Below are 12,859 nucleotides of genomic sequence, written 5' to 3' on the forward strand. Positions count from 1 at the left end.
GCCTGTGTCCCGCTGCCGTCGATGGGCAGTGCCCGGGCACAGACAGAATTAGAGGCCGAGGCAGGGGGCCAGCGGAGCGGGGCGGGCGGGGGCCAGGAGGACAAGGGCCCTGTGTGCTCGTGGGCGCGGGGGTGTGAGCCACGGGCCTGCGGTCAGAAACCCACAGCGTGGCTGGAGAAAGGGGGTCAGGGCGGCGCCGACGGTGTAACTGAGCTGCGAGCGGAGCATTTTCAGAGGGAGCCGCCCTGGGGAAGGTGACGGATTTCCCTCCGGGTGGCCCGGCCTGCTCTGGGTGGAGGCGACTGTCAGGAATGAGCCGGGCCCATCCGGGAACCGGAGGAGAGGGCTCAGGATTTCTTCTAGTGGGGAGAGAAAAGAGCCCAGGGAAGGGGCGGCAAACTCAGGTGCCCCCAGGAGCCAGGCAGGCGACCGAAGGCAGGTCTGTCCGACCCAGCAAGTGGGCGGCCCATGCCACACCCGAAGGCTCGGCTCACCAGTGTCCATCGACGATGCGCTAGGTCAGAGCCCAGTGACCTCGGCCAAGCAGTCGTCACTCTGTGCCTCAGTTTCCCCATATTGAAAATCGAGTTAGCGCGGGTACTTACCCCGTGGGGTTATTGTGAGGATTAAATGAGTTAACACTCAAAAGCACTTGGAACAGTGCTGGTCCGTTTTATCTTTGAAGAGACTCGGGAACTCTGGGTTTGTCATCCAAAGCTCCACATCATTCATTGTTGGCAGCGAATTGAAACAGGAAAATAAATAAATGCCATTTTTCCCTTGGCTCCCTCTAGACCACAGCCCATGGGCCATGCCGGCAACCTCTGGCCGAGGGCTTTGGACTGACACAGGCTTAGCAAGTGACTCTAACGTGTCTGTGTTGTGTTTGCCTCGTGCGGCATCGGTCAGGAGCCTGGCAGGAAGCAATTGTCTGACTGGCATCGGGCAGCGGGTGAGAGTTTAATAATAGTGGGGGCGCCATGTGGGGAGATCCCAAGGGACTGCGCAGCCCTCGAGGTTAGTCATAGAGGGGAGCTGTTACCGCCCCTAGTCCTGAAAAGGCCAAGGGCAGGAGCAGTGACAGGAGGGAGCCCAGAGAAAGAAGCTGTGTGGAGAAGGCCACCTGCAGGGCCAGCCCTGGCAGCCCCAGGGAGAGAGAGGCGCCGGGAGGGAATGCCCTGGCTGTTCTCTACCCGCCTCCCCGTCTCCTCCTGGTGCCACCTATTGACCAAATTCAAGTGGAAGCCGGAGAACCGGAGAGCCTGTCACCGTGGTCTGTGCGGGCCACCCCCAACAGAGCACGGTGGGGAAGGGGAGGAGTAGGTGTCAGGGGACAAGCGGAATACAGGTGATGCTGACACCTGCTGGATTCTGGCTGCAGGGTGACGCTGCAGAGGCCGTGCACGTGAGGGCCCCCAGGTGTCCTCAGGGCGCCTAGATGGCCCCTCAGAGCTGTGAACGGTGTATTAGTTTCCCGTCGCTGCTGTAACAAATTACACCAGCTGGATGGCTTAACACAACAGGCGCTTATGTTCTTACAGTTCTGAATGGGGAAGTCCGAAATGGGTCTCCCCGGGCTAAAATCAAGGTGTCTGTCGAGCTGAGTTCCCTCGGGAGCCCTAGGGGGAAATCATTCCCTTCCAGCTTCTAGAAGCTGCCCACGTTCCTTGGCTCATGACCTCCTTCCACCTTCAACGCCGGCAGTTCCCTCACTCTGGTCTCCGCTCCTATTGTCACATCTCCTCCCCTCTCTCTGACTTCCCTGCCTTCCTCTTAATAAGGATGCTTGTGATGACTGAGTTATCCAGGATGACCGCCCCCATCTCAGACCCTAAACTGAATCCACCTGCAAGGTCCCTCTTGTACAGAATACAACAGACTCGCAGGTTCTGAGGATCAGGCCGTAGATATCTTTAGGGGGCCATTATTCTGCTCACCACAAAAGGATTCTCGGGAGCTTCTCAAAGGAAAAATACCCTCCCGTCGCCAAGCCCAAGAATCCAAAATCCTGCTCATTCGTGTCTCTTTTTTGGAATTAACGATGTCCCCAAACTCCCACACTCCTCTGTCTCCCTTTAAGAATTTTCCCCAAGCCCTGTGTTTGCCTTTAAGTGGATCTCACATCAGCTCCCTGTTTTACTCGGCTTCACCCTACATGATAATACATGTAAAATCAAGGTCTGATGTTCACTTATCTTCCTAACTGTTCCCATTAAAATAATTACGTAACTGTTGACATTTTAAGAAAAGCTGCTACGCGAACCCCCTAACAGCGCCTGGTGGAATGCTATGACTGTAGATGCCGCACAGCAGCCAGCTCTGGATTGCCCTCTTAAAAGGCAGATACGTTGCCTGGGTGTCAGATATACCTCGAATCCCAGCGTGCTGCCTGCAGAGTGGTGGCATGAGTCGGGGCTCTCCAGAGAGTCACAACCGATAGAAGGCACAGGGGCAGAAACAGAGATTCGCAACTGGCTCACACGGTTATGCAGTCAGCAAGCTGGAGGCCCAGGAGAGCCGAGAGCGTAAGCTCCAGTTCGCGTCCAAGTCCAAAGGCAGCTTTGAAGACAGGCAGAGAGCAGCCGCTCCCTCACTCCAGCTTTTTATTCTGTTCAGGCCTCCAAAGGGTTGGGTGAGGCCCAGCCGCATTGGGGAGGGCAATGTGCTGTCCTCAGTCCACCGGTTCGATGTCATTTCATCCAGAAACTCCCTCACAGTGTAATGTTTGGCCCAGTGCCTGGGTACCTGTGGCCCCGTCGAGTGGACGCGTAAAATGTGATGTTGTGGAAAGAGCTCTGAGAGGGGAGTGAAGAGACCTGGGTTTGGGTTCTGGGTCTGCTCTGTGACATTGGCCAAGTGTCCCTCTCTCCAGAGGCCTCAGGGACCTCAATAGGGACAATTCCTCAGGTCCTCTCTAGTTCGGACATGCTGCGGTTCTGCTATTAGCTCCTGGTACGTTGGTAACGAGAGACTGGAACGTAGGACAGGCACGTGTTGGCGTGGATGGCTAAAGTCGGAGGTGCTGTTGGAGGCATCAGAGGGGTCCCCCCACCCCTAGACCAGCGTTACCTGTTCTTGGTGGGCCTCACCATGTGCACACACCGATCATGGCTCTTGGGGGAGACTGAGTCTTATTGAGCCTTGTAATCATCACACCAGGCCTAAAATAAGGACTCCGTATATTATCTGGTGGTTGAATGACTGATGGATCGACAGAAGAAAAGGCAGTGTGTGCACCTGACAGTCCCAAGAGATCAATGCTTGCTGAAAGGCCCCTCCAAGGACTGGATGCCCCAGAAAACTTAGCCGCGAGCACGTGGGCCCTGTGAGTCAGATAGACGTGGGTTCAAATCCCAGAGCCACTACTTAGGAGCTGCCCGACCTTGGGCAAGTTATTACACCTCAGCCTCAGTGGTTTCATCTGTACAATGGGGTAATAAGAGAATGGAATTCGTATGTCTGTGCTGAGGTTGAAATGGGACAGTCTATGCAGGGGCTGCCACATAGTTAGTGCTCCATAAATATCAACAGCTGCAACTGTTATTGTTTTCACCTTGCCTCCCACATTGTCTGGGGAAGGTGGAGATGATCCAATAAGACCCCACGCCTCTCCCAGGCCATACAGAGGAGGTAGGTAACTGTTGGAGACACCTCACATCTGAAGAAGCATGCAGGGTTCTCTAAAATACGCATCGACTTCCCCAGGCCCCACCCCCCCCGCTCTGCACCAACGAACCATCTGGAGCAGCTCAAACATTGTTCACATGTAATATTTTGAAACTGTTTTTCAGATAGTTCTGAAATGCTTGCCAAAACTCTCAAAGTCCCACGTGAACAAAAAATGTCATTGTCAATCGGCTTCGCATGGTGCCAAGCCAGATCGTCAGATGGAGAGAAAGTGGAGGCATTAGGTTCGGGTCATCCCAAAGAGAAAGAGAAAAAGAGCGTGCGCAGGGTACACACGGGGCTCTGCCACCTACGAGCAGGTAACCTCAGGGACAGCCACTTAGCATCCCTAAGCCAGTTCTGCTGCGTGATGAGTCACTCAGAGGTTAACCAGCCAGGTCAGCTCAGCACCTAATGAGCCTAACCAATAGCAGCTGAAACAGAACTTGTGAAGTGGCCGGCACGTAGTAGGAGCTTTGTAGATGTTAGCTTCCCCGTAAGCTGGAAGGGGGATGGGTGGGTGAATTCCGGTTGGATCTGAGCAGGGCCTTTCTAAGAATGGCTTGCGGTGCAGCTCTCTCTGTATATTTTAGGAGCCACCACCTTAGAATCCAGTTTGACAGATGGCTGAGTTCCGCTGAGGCGGACAGGTGTGGGTGGTGGGTGTCAAGGAGTCTGATTTAAACCCACAAATTCAGGTGTACCCAAAATAGCAGCTTCGTTAAATATCTTTCACTGAATTCAGACTTTATTTTGGGGGTGCATTTTAGGAGTACAGAAAAACTGAGCAAACCACACAGACAACCCCCATATCCCCTTTCGGTCTTGCTCCCTGCCCCTCTCCCCAAGTTTCTTCTATGATTAATGTTTTATATTGGGGTGGTTATTTGTTATAACTAATGAGCCAGTAGTGATCATTATAGTGACCTGAAGTTCACTGTGGGCTGTACGTTCTATGGGTTTCGACAAGCCTATAATGACATGGATCCACCATCGCTGTTCTCTTTTTTAGGGAACAGTTTTGATGCCCTAAAAATCCCCCGTGCTCCCTCCCTGCCACCCTTCCAACCCCTGGCAACCACCGATCTTCATACTGACTCCCTACTTCTTTCTTTCCCATGTTTTTTTCTAATTAATGTATCTTCCAAACTTTAAAAAGTAGAATATTTTCTGTAAAAAACCCAGTCGTCCAATACCTCTTGAAAAATCGGCATATCCCAGGTAACCCTGGACTGGAGCTGGGTACCAGAGGCTGCCCTCGCAGAGGGGCATGGCCTCTCCCAGCCTGTCTTCCAGGTCAAGTACACAGGACACCCCCCCCCCCCCCGTCCTTGGCCCCCATAGGCCTTTCAGCCTTTGACCCTGCTCTGACCTCCTACAGAGACCTGAACAGCCTTTGACTGTGGATTGCTTTTAATTCCTGCCCTGCAAATATATCCCTGAGGCCACGTGTCACAACAAGACTCGCCACCTGCTCGAAATGGGGATGAGAGAAACATAGAAGGAAATCACACACAAATGAATCCCTCTGAAAATTACCCTGCAACCTATGGGAGGCTCTGGGGCCACTCAGACACCCAGCTGCAGGCCTGTCTGAGGCTGGAACAAGGTCAGCCAACATCCTACATTTGCCAGACTTCTCCGGCGTTTTCTGCACATCCTGAACCAACCCGTTGTCTGAGGCTCTGGGCCCACGTGGGCTACACACCAGGTCCTTCTGTGGCCGCCACAGCTCTGGGTCAATAATTGATGCTAATGCTGCAAATTCACCCAGCTGACCTCCTTCCTGGAACGTGTCCGGGAACTGGACACCCAGGGATTAAGTTGCCCCGGGAGTGGCAGGTAGTGGAGTGAGTGGTGGCAGGTGTACAGGGACACTACGGGAGGCTCCAGGCCAAGGGCATCGCCCATCAAGACAGAGCCAGAAATGAAGACGGCCCTTTAATTAGGCTGCAAGGTTTTTCTTCGGGGGAAAACCTGAGTGTCTAAGCAGCGAAGCGCGACCTGGCAGGATGGGAGTGTGTCCCCACCCCTCGGCCTGATAGGTCCCTGGGTGGTGCTGACGCTCAGGGCCCCTGGGACAGGCTGAGGAGTGGTCCACAGAGCACCAGGTCCGAGTCCAATATCTCCTCCTGTGCTGTGTGATCTTGGCAAGTTGCTTTGCCTCTCTGAGTCTCTATTTTCATCTCTGGAATGGAGATTCAGAGAAACCAAAAAAAAAAAAAAAAGAGCTAGAGGAGGAAGAGATCAGGTTTTTGTCGCAGGTGAATAAGTGGGGTTGTCATGGCCCAGGAGGTTCCTCTATATCTCCTGTCCGAGTCTGGTGTCCCTCCCCATAGCATCGACATCTGTCAAATGCCCAAGTCGCCATACTCAAGTCCCCCCTCCTTCTTGCCACATTTATTCAATCCAAAAATATTTACTGAGCACCTACTATGTGCCAGGCACTGTTCTAGGCACTGGGGGCACAGCAGTGAACCAGATAGACGGCATCTCTGCCCCTGTCAAAGCAGCCATCCTGTCAGTTGCCGCCTTTGTGTCTTCCATGCCTGCACCCTCACCTCCAGCTCCTCTGAGCCAGGCCGCCTCTATCCGTCGCCAGATCCCTGGAACACCCTCTCACGGCAGCCAGAGTTCTTCTTGTGACACAAATTCGATCATTAGATGCCTGTGGCTACCCATGGCCCCTAGAATAAAATTGAAACTCACCATGCACCAGCCGAAACTGATGGAGCCCGCTTCTGTCTCTGAATGTTTGCCCTGGCTGCTCCCTCCACCTGGTCTCCTTTTCTTAATATGACATCATCTTCTCGGGCGTCACTCTTGGTGCCTCCTACTCCAGCCAGCCCCCCTCAGCCCTCTCTGTTCCCCGTCACAGCCCCAATGATAATAACCAATGTACCAGCCAATGTTTTCCGTGTACTGACCTCTGCATTCACACGCTTTTAGTGCATTGAGTGTGGTAGGAACTCCTTCTGTGCCCATTTTACAGATGAGAGAACCGAGGCACAGAGAGGCCTATGCTGGGATTCCACAGTCCTGCAGTTGCTTCTGGCCACTCCAGCTCGAGTCCTGTGGAGCAGGGATTCTGACTGACTTATGTCTGCATCTGTAACACACGGGGCCTGGCGCGTAGTAGGTGCTCAACAGACTGACTAAATGATAAATAACTGCTGCCGGAAAAAGACTACTGATGGTGAAAGCCTACTCACATCGCCGGGGACCAGCTGATTGTAAGGGATTCTTACCACTCCTCTTGGACTGTAAGTTGGTTCAGCCAAGGGCGGGATGGGCCTCCCGGCTCCAGAGAGCCCCTGGCGGTCACCGAAGCGTCTCTTGCCAGGGACCGCGGGCGTGGGAGGAAGCTCCTCGCCATCATTTGTTTTCTCAGTGTTGACTTTTGTCCAATACAAGCTGCCCTGGTAGGCGGTGGAATGCGAGGAGTCAGTCTCAAGGGGGGTTTCTGGCTGCGGGGGCTCTGGAGGGTCCCCCCTTCCCCGAGACACAGGGACTCTGCTTGGCTGGGGCTCTGCTGGGGCACTTGTTGGAGACACTAGATGCGGGCATGGCAACGTGAGAGCCAGGGCTCGTTACGGCCTCATAGTTAATTCAGGGGCTCGGCCGGACGGGGGGGTGAGGGCTGCTGGGCACTTGGAGGCCACCAAGTGTCAGCTTCTTTCAAGACGCACAGTGAAGGGGAAGCGCTCTGTGAAGGGGCGACGGGCGGGGAGGGTGGGCTCGCTTTAGGGCCTGAGGTCTGGATGGACAGAGCTCGCTCTAATAAGTCTTTCCTGGTTACTCTGTAGCTAGGTAGGATAGTAGGATGTGACATGCATGATATGATATGATACGATATGATCATGAGATGAGATGATCTAGTGAGATCACATGATGACATATGACATATAATACAATGTACTGTGCTGGATAAGCCCAGGGTGTCCCAGAAGCAGGCTGGTGAGATGATAAGAGCACGAACCTAAGAGGTAGAGAGATGCCTGGGCTCAAACCCCTGCTCTGCCACTGAGGAGCTGTGCCCCCCTTGGCTTCTCGCATTCTCTCTCGGAGCCTCAGTTTCCTCATCTGTAAAGTGGTAATAATGACCGAACCGCCTCACTGGGTCAGAATTAGGGAGGCTGAGCGACGCCCAGACAGGAGGGCAGGCGGGTGCGGTAAGGAGAATGGAGTTTGGAACTGTGCCATCCGGTCTTCAGATTTTGGCACCCCCTCCACACGTGCTGTGTGTGACGTCGGGTGAGTTCTTCGCCTCTGTGAACCTCAGTTTCCTCCCCTGTAAAGTGAAATACGATTCTGATCTACCGCGCAGAGCTGTTGTAAGAATATGTCATCCACAGTGCATTTAGGGACTGTTATGGGTTGAATTGTGCCCCCTCTAAAAATCGTATGTTGAAGTCCTAACCTCCCCTGTACCTCAGAATGTGACCTTATTTGGAGATAGGGACATTGCAGATGTAATTCATGAAGTTAGAGGCCATGCCGGAGGTGGGCGGGCCTGCTCCACCACCCTGACGGGGGACTGAACCTGCAGCCTTGGCTCTCAGGACTGTGCTCTAACCAACTGCGCTATATGGCCAGGGCCTCACTTGCTGATTTTTCTTTGAATTGGCTTATTTTTTTTTTTCCACTGAAAATTGTTTATTTTAGAAGCTAATTTACCTGCAAATATGAAATCGATATGACTTTTCCTAAATAGAGGTTAATCACTATAAACACTACACAGACGGAACAAGGTGGATCGATTGTAGCCAGCCCCTGTTCCGGGCCTGGGGCTGGGAGCCGAGCCTCTGTCATAAAGGCAGATTGGCCAGGAGGTGTTAAAGATCTGTTAGCACCAAAGCGAGGCTTGTTTATTGATGTAATCAGAGGATTGGAAGAAAATTAAAAAGGAATAGCTTTCTCATTGTGTATTTGAATGTAATTTACTGCTGGAACCTTCTCTCATTCCAAGGCTGGGCCTACACTTCGGGAAATACTGGAGAACTGAAAAGTCTCCTGGTCTGGGGGGGTCAGGAATTTGAATCTGGTATTAGCTGTGTGATATTGGATCAGTGACGCCGCCTCTCTGGGCCTCACCTTCCTCGCTTGTACAGTGGGATCATCACAGGCCTTGAAGGGCCGCAAGGTACCCATTGAAGGACTCTGGTCCTGATGTTACCATGATGGCAGTGAACACCCAGGACATTTCTGCATAGCCATCCTCCTAAGCAAGTCATCTGTTAGCTTCAGCAAAGTTTTCTGCCGTTCTTGGGGAATGATTAATGCCTTTGGGATCCTGCCGAGGTTAAGTGGGGAAAATGGCCCTGGTGAAATTCACATACTTTGTCATTTGCTTGCAGGCACAGACACTGGAGGGTAAACGGGATCTCCCCAGTGCACCTGCTGTCAGGGACGTGGTGATGTGCTAGGCCTGGTGGCTTCCCAGGCAGGCCCATGTGGGTGCCAAGCCCAGTTCTGCCGTCTACGCCCTGGGTCCCCTTGGATATGCCACTTCTCTCTGAGTCTCAGTTTTCTCATCTGTGAATGGGAATATTCACCCCTACGTCATCGAGTGGTAAGAAGGAATGGATAAGATAATCCCCAAAACACTAGCCAGATATTTAATAGGCAAAAGCCATGATTATAGTTAGGGGCAAGCCATGGGCTGCATTTAAATTCTTTGCAGAACTGGTTCTGCCTCTTAACTCATGATCATCCCAGATCTTTGTCTCAGAAAGACCCCCACATCCAAGTTCATTTCCACGCCAGAGTTCTGCTTCCCCACAGCCCAGACCACGGGTGTTCATGAACCTGGGTGAGAAGCCTGCAACGGCCCTCGGCACATAAAACATTTTTATGTTGAAAGTGGCAAAAAAAACAACTCAAATGGACTTTCTTAAAAGGGCATAATTTACTGTGGCTCACAGATATCAAAATCCAGAAGTATCTTACTTCAGGTGTGGCTTGATCTAGGTTCAAATCTTAGTTTCTCTGCACCTCTGCCTTTCCCTAATCTGTGGCTGCCCTGAGAGTAGCAAGGTGTCCCCAGGATGCCCTAATCCAGAAGAAACCAGAGCCCCTCTCTCTCAGCCAGTCTGTTGGTTCTAATGAAATTACCTGCTTGTTTCTGGACTGGTCACCGTGTGGGAGAGGGAGATGGCCTATGTCGACTGGCTTAGGCCACTCAGGACCCATATTTGGAGCCGAATGTGCTGTCAGCCCCACTCAAGTCACACTGGCTGGAGGAGATGTGGATTCTGCAGGGTGCTGATGAGGAGGGTAAAGGGACGCTGGGGCCACAGCCGACCAATGTGTTGGCACCTTTCCCAAAGAAAGGACAGACTTTCCATCAGAAACCAACGATGCTACAGGGCAGAAGGGGCGTCTCTCTCTCTCTGTCTCTCTCTGTCTCTCTCTCTCTCTCAACTTGTTCCCAGTGCCCTGTTGCCTGAAAATAACAAGGTCCGAGTCAGAGTGATGAATGGGGCAAGATTGACTCGGCCCTAATGTTCCCTGGAAGCCGGAGCTATTTTGGGCTCCTGCTGAGCCCTGGGTTAGCTTAGCTGGTTAGAGAGCAGGGCTCCCAGGTGAAGGGTATAAAAGGAGAGGCAGAAACGTGGGCTCAGAGGCAGAAGCCCTGGGTCCTGATCACGCTCTGCCACTTTCAACCTGGAGCCCTCAAGGGGGGGCTTACCCTCCCCCATGGGGTCCATTTCTCCCGCCCGACATCCTCCACTGGGCACCCCCTGCACCTCTCAGGCCGCAGCCTGACTTCTCACCCCAGGACTGTGTTGGCTGCCCCTCCATTTTCTTCGATAGCTTTAAGTTCCCCAGTTTAATTCTCCCAGTTTCCCAAATGAATGGCTTAGGGCAAGTTTATTAACCTCACTGTGCCTCAGTTTTCTCATCTGTCGAATGGGGGTAATGTAAGTAGTACCTGTCTCACGGGGTGGTTGCGTTGGATAAATGTCGCGAGCATTTAACACAGGGCTGGGCTCAGGCAATTCTGGCTTCAAAGAATCATGATTCTGAAATCCAGGGGGAATATCGAGCTAGTGAAAGCAGGCTTCTCCTCCCTTATGGTATCAAATACAAATACGTGGAACTGGGATTTCCTCTCATTCCCTCTTCCACCTCATTTTCTAGAACTGCGCTGGCATATAGCAGATGCTCAATAAAATATGTTGACTAAATGTCTCCGTTTAGCATGTTCTAGGGAATTCCCCCAGCTCTGTTGGGAGCCCAGAATTGCACAATTAGGTTGTCCACAGGTCTCCCCAGACATGTCAAGTTTGCAGGCCAGTGTGAACTGGGAGTGGGAGTCTTCCTGTCCTGGGCCGTCTCAAATTGCTCCCCTTGTTTGAAATTCCACTCTCCACTCTATCCAGTACCCCCCCCACCCCCATCCCAGAGCCTTGAAGTTTAGGAAAACCCTGCTTATGTGCAAATATCTGCATCCAAATTCATTATCACTGTCATGTCAGTGGGTTTGAAGAGGTAATTAGCAGAGCAGCATATGGGGGAGCAGGACTCTGGGCTGGTAGGTTTGCAGGGTCAGGGATGCAGGAATGAGGAAGTCACCCAGAGGCCACCTCGCGGGGCCAGAGGGGAGGGAGCCAGAGCACGTCTTCGCTTCTGCCCAGAGCTTGACCTGCAGTGACTCTGTATAAACTTGGTTGGCAGTAGTGCTAACAATAAATAAATAAAATGCCCCAAACAAGGCCCCCTGTGTTTGAGCAGCCCATTAAGAGCCGAGGGAGGTTATTTCACTTGGCAGCTTCCCTCGGGGGTAGCCAAGAAGCCGAAGATGGACACACTGCTCCCTGGGCCTTCTTGTACTGGGAGGGAGAAAATAAACTTCACAGGACCTGTGGCCGGTGACTTATTTTCTCTCCCCAAAGGCATTCCCGGAGCTGTGTGCTGGCAGTGTTCTTTGGCCAAAAAAAAAAAGTCCTGGGTGTAGGTATGTGTGTGTGTGTGTGTGTGTGTGTTCCAAACTAGAATCATCTTTCGGCCTTACTTTTATTTTGTGTGTGTGTTATTATTTGGATTTTGCATAACTTATTTCTTAGCCTGGTTTAAGAAACTTGCTCAAGGTGAGCTCGGCCACTGGGCTTTGTGTTCGTAAGACACCCGGGGAGGCAGAAGGTGATGACAGCGATGATGATGATGACAGTGATATCATCGGTGATGACAGAAACAATCACGATGACAACAGTGTCAGTGAGGATGGTGGTGACTGTGGTGGTGACGATGGAGGTGATGACGATACGGTGATAAAGTCACTGATGACCATGACGACATTGGTGACGGTGTGAATGTCAGTGATGATATGACCCTGACGACGATGGTGTTGAGGACAGGAGCAGAAATCTATGGCGCGCATACTATGTGCCCAGCACTCTTCTGAGTGTTTCTATTTCATTTACTGATTTATTTAATCCTTTCAACCTGGGACTAGGGGAAGGGCAGGAGGACCGTCATCTCTTTCGACCGCCTCATCTTAAGGACACGGAACAGATGACCAGAGAAGTTAGGCAACCTGATCAAGGTCACACAGCAGGGAGGCAGCAGGTCATGGGGCTCCAGGTCTGTGCTCAGGAGCTACCTGCTCTCCTGGAGCATCACACCCAGTCATCACAGCAGCCCTGTAATTATCCTGATTTAAAAACGAAACAGGGTCAGAATGGTTAAGCAGAGGCTGGATTCAATACCAAGCCTGCTGGACTGAGGAGCGTCTTCCCAAAATTCATGTCCGTCTGGAACCTCAGGATTGAACCTTATTTGGAAATAAATGTAATTCGTTAAGAGGAGGTCTTACGGGATTCGAGTGGGCCCTAATCCAGTGATTGGTGTCCTAGAAGAAGAGAAAACAGAGACGAAGAGAGGACACCATGTGAAGACGGAGGCAGAGGTTGGAGTGACGCATTTATAAGCCAACGGATTTGTGACAACCGGTTGCTGCAACCACCAGAAGCCAGGAGTGAGGCAGGGAGCAGATCCTCCCGCCGAACCTCCTGGAGGAACCAACCCTGCCGACACCTTGATTTTGGAATTCTGGCCTCCCGAACCGTGCAAGGATACATTTCTGTTGTTTTAAACCACTCAGGTTTGGTAATTTGGCAGCTCTGGAAAACAAATACACCAGGCATGACATGCTTGCTGCCCCTTCACTGTAAAAGCCCCAGCTTGTCCC

Source organism: Miniopterus natalensis, chromosome 20 (assembly GCF_054644295.1).
Source record: "Miniopterus natalensis isolate mMinNat1 chromosome 20, mMinNat1.hap1, whole genome shotgun sequence".
Lineage (NCBI taxonomy): Eukaryota > Metazoa > Chordata > Mammalia > Chiroptera > Miniopteridae > Miniopterus > Miniopterus natalensis.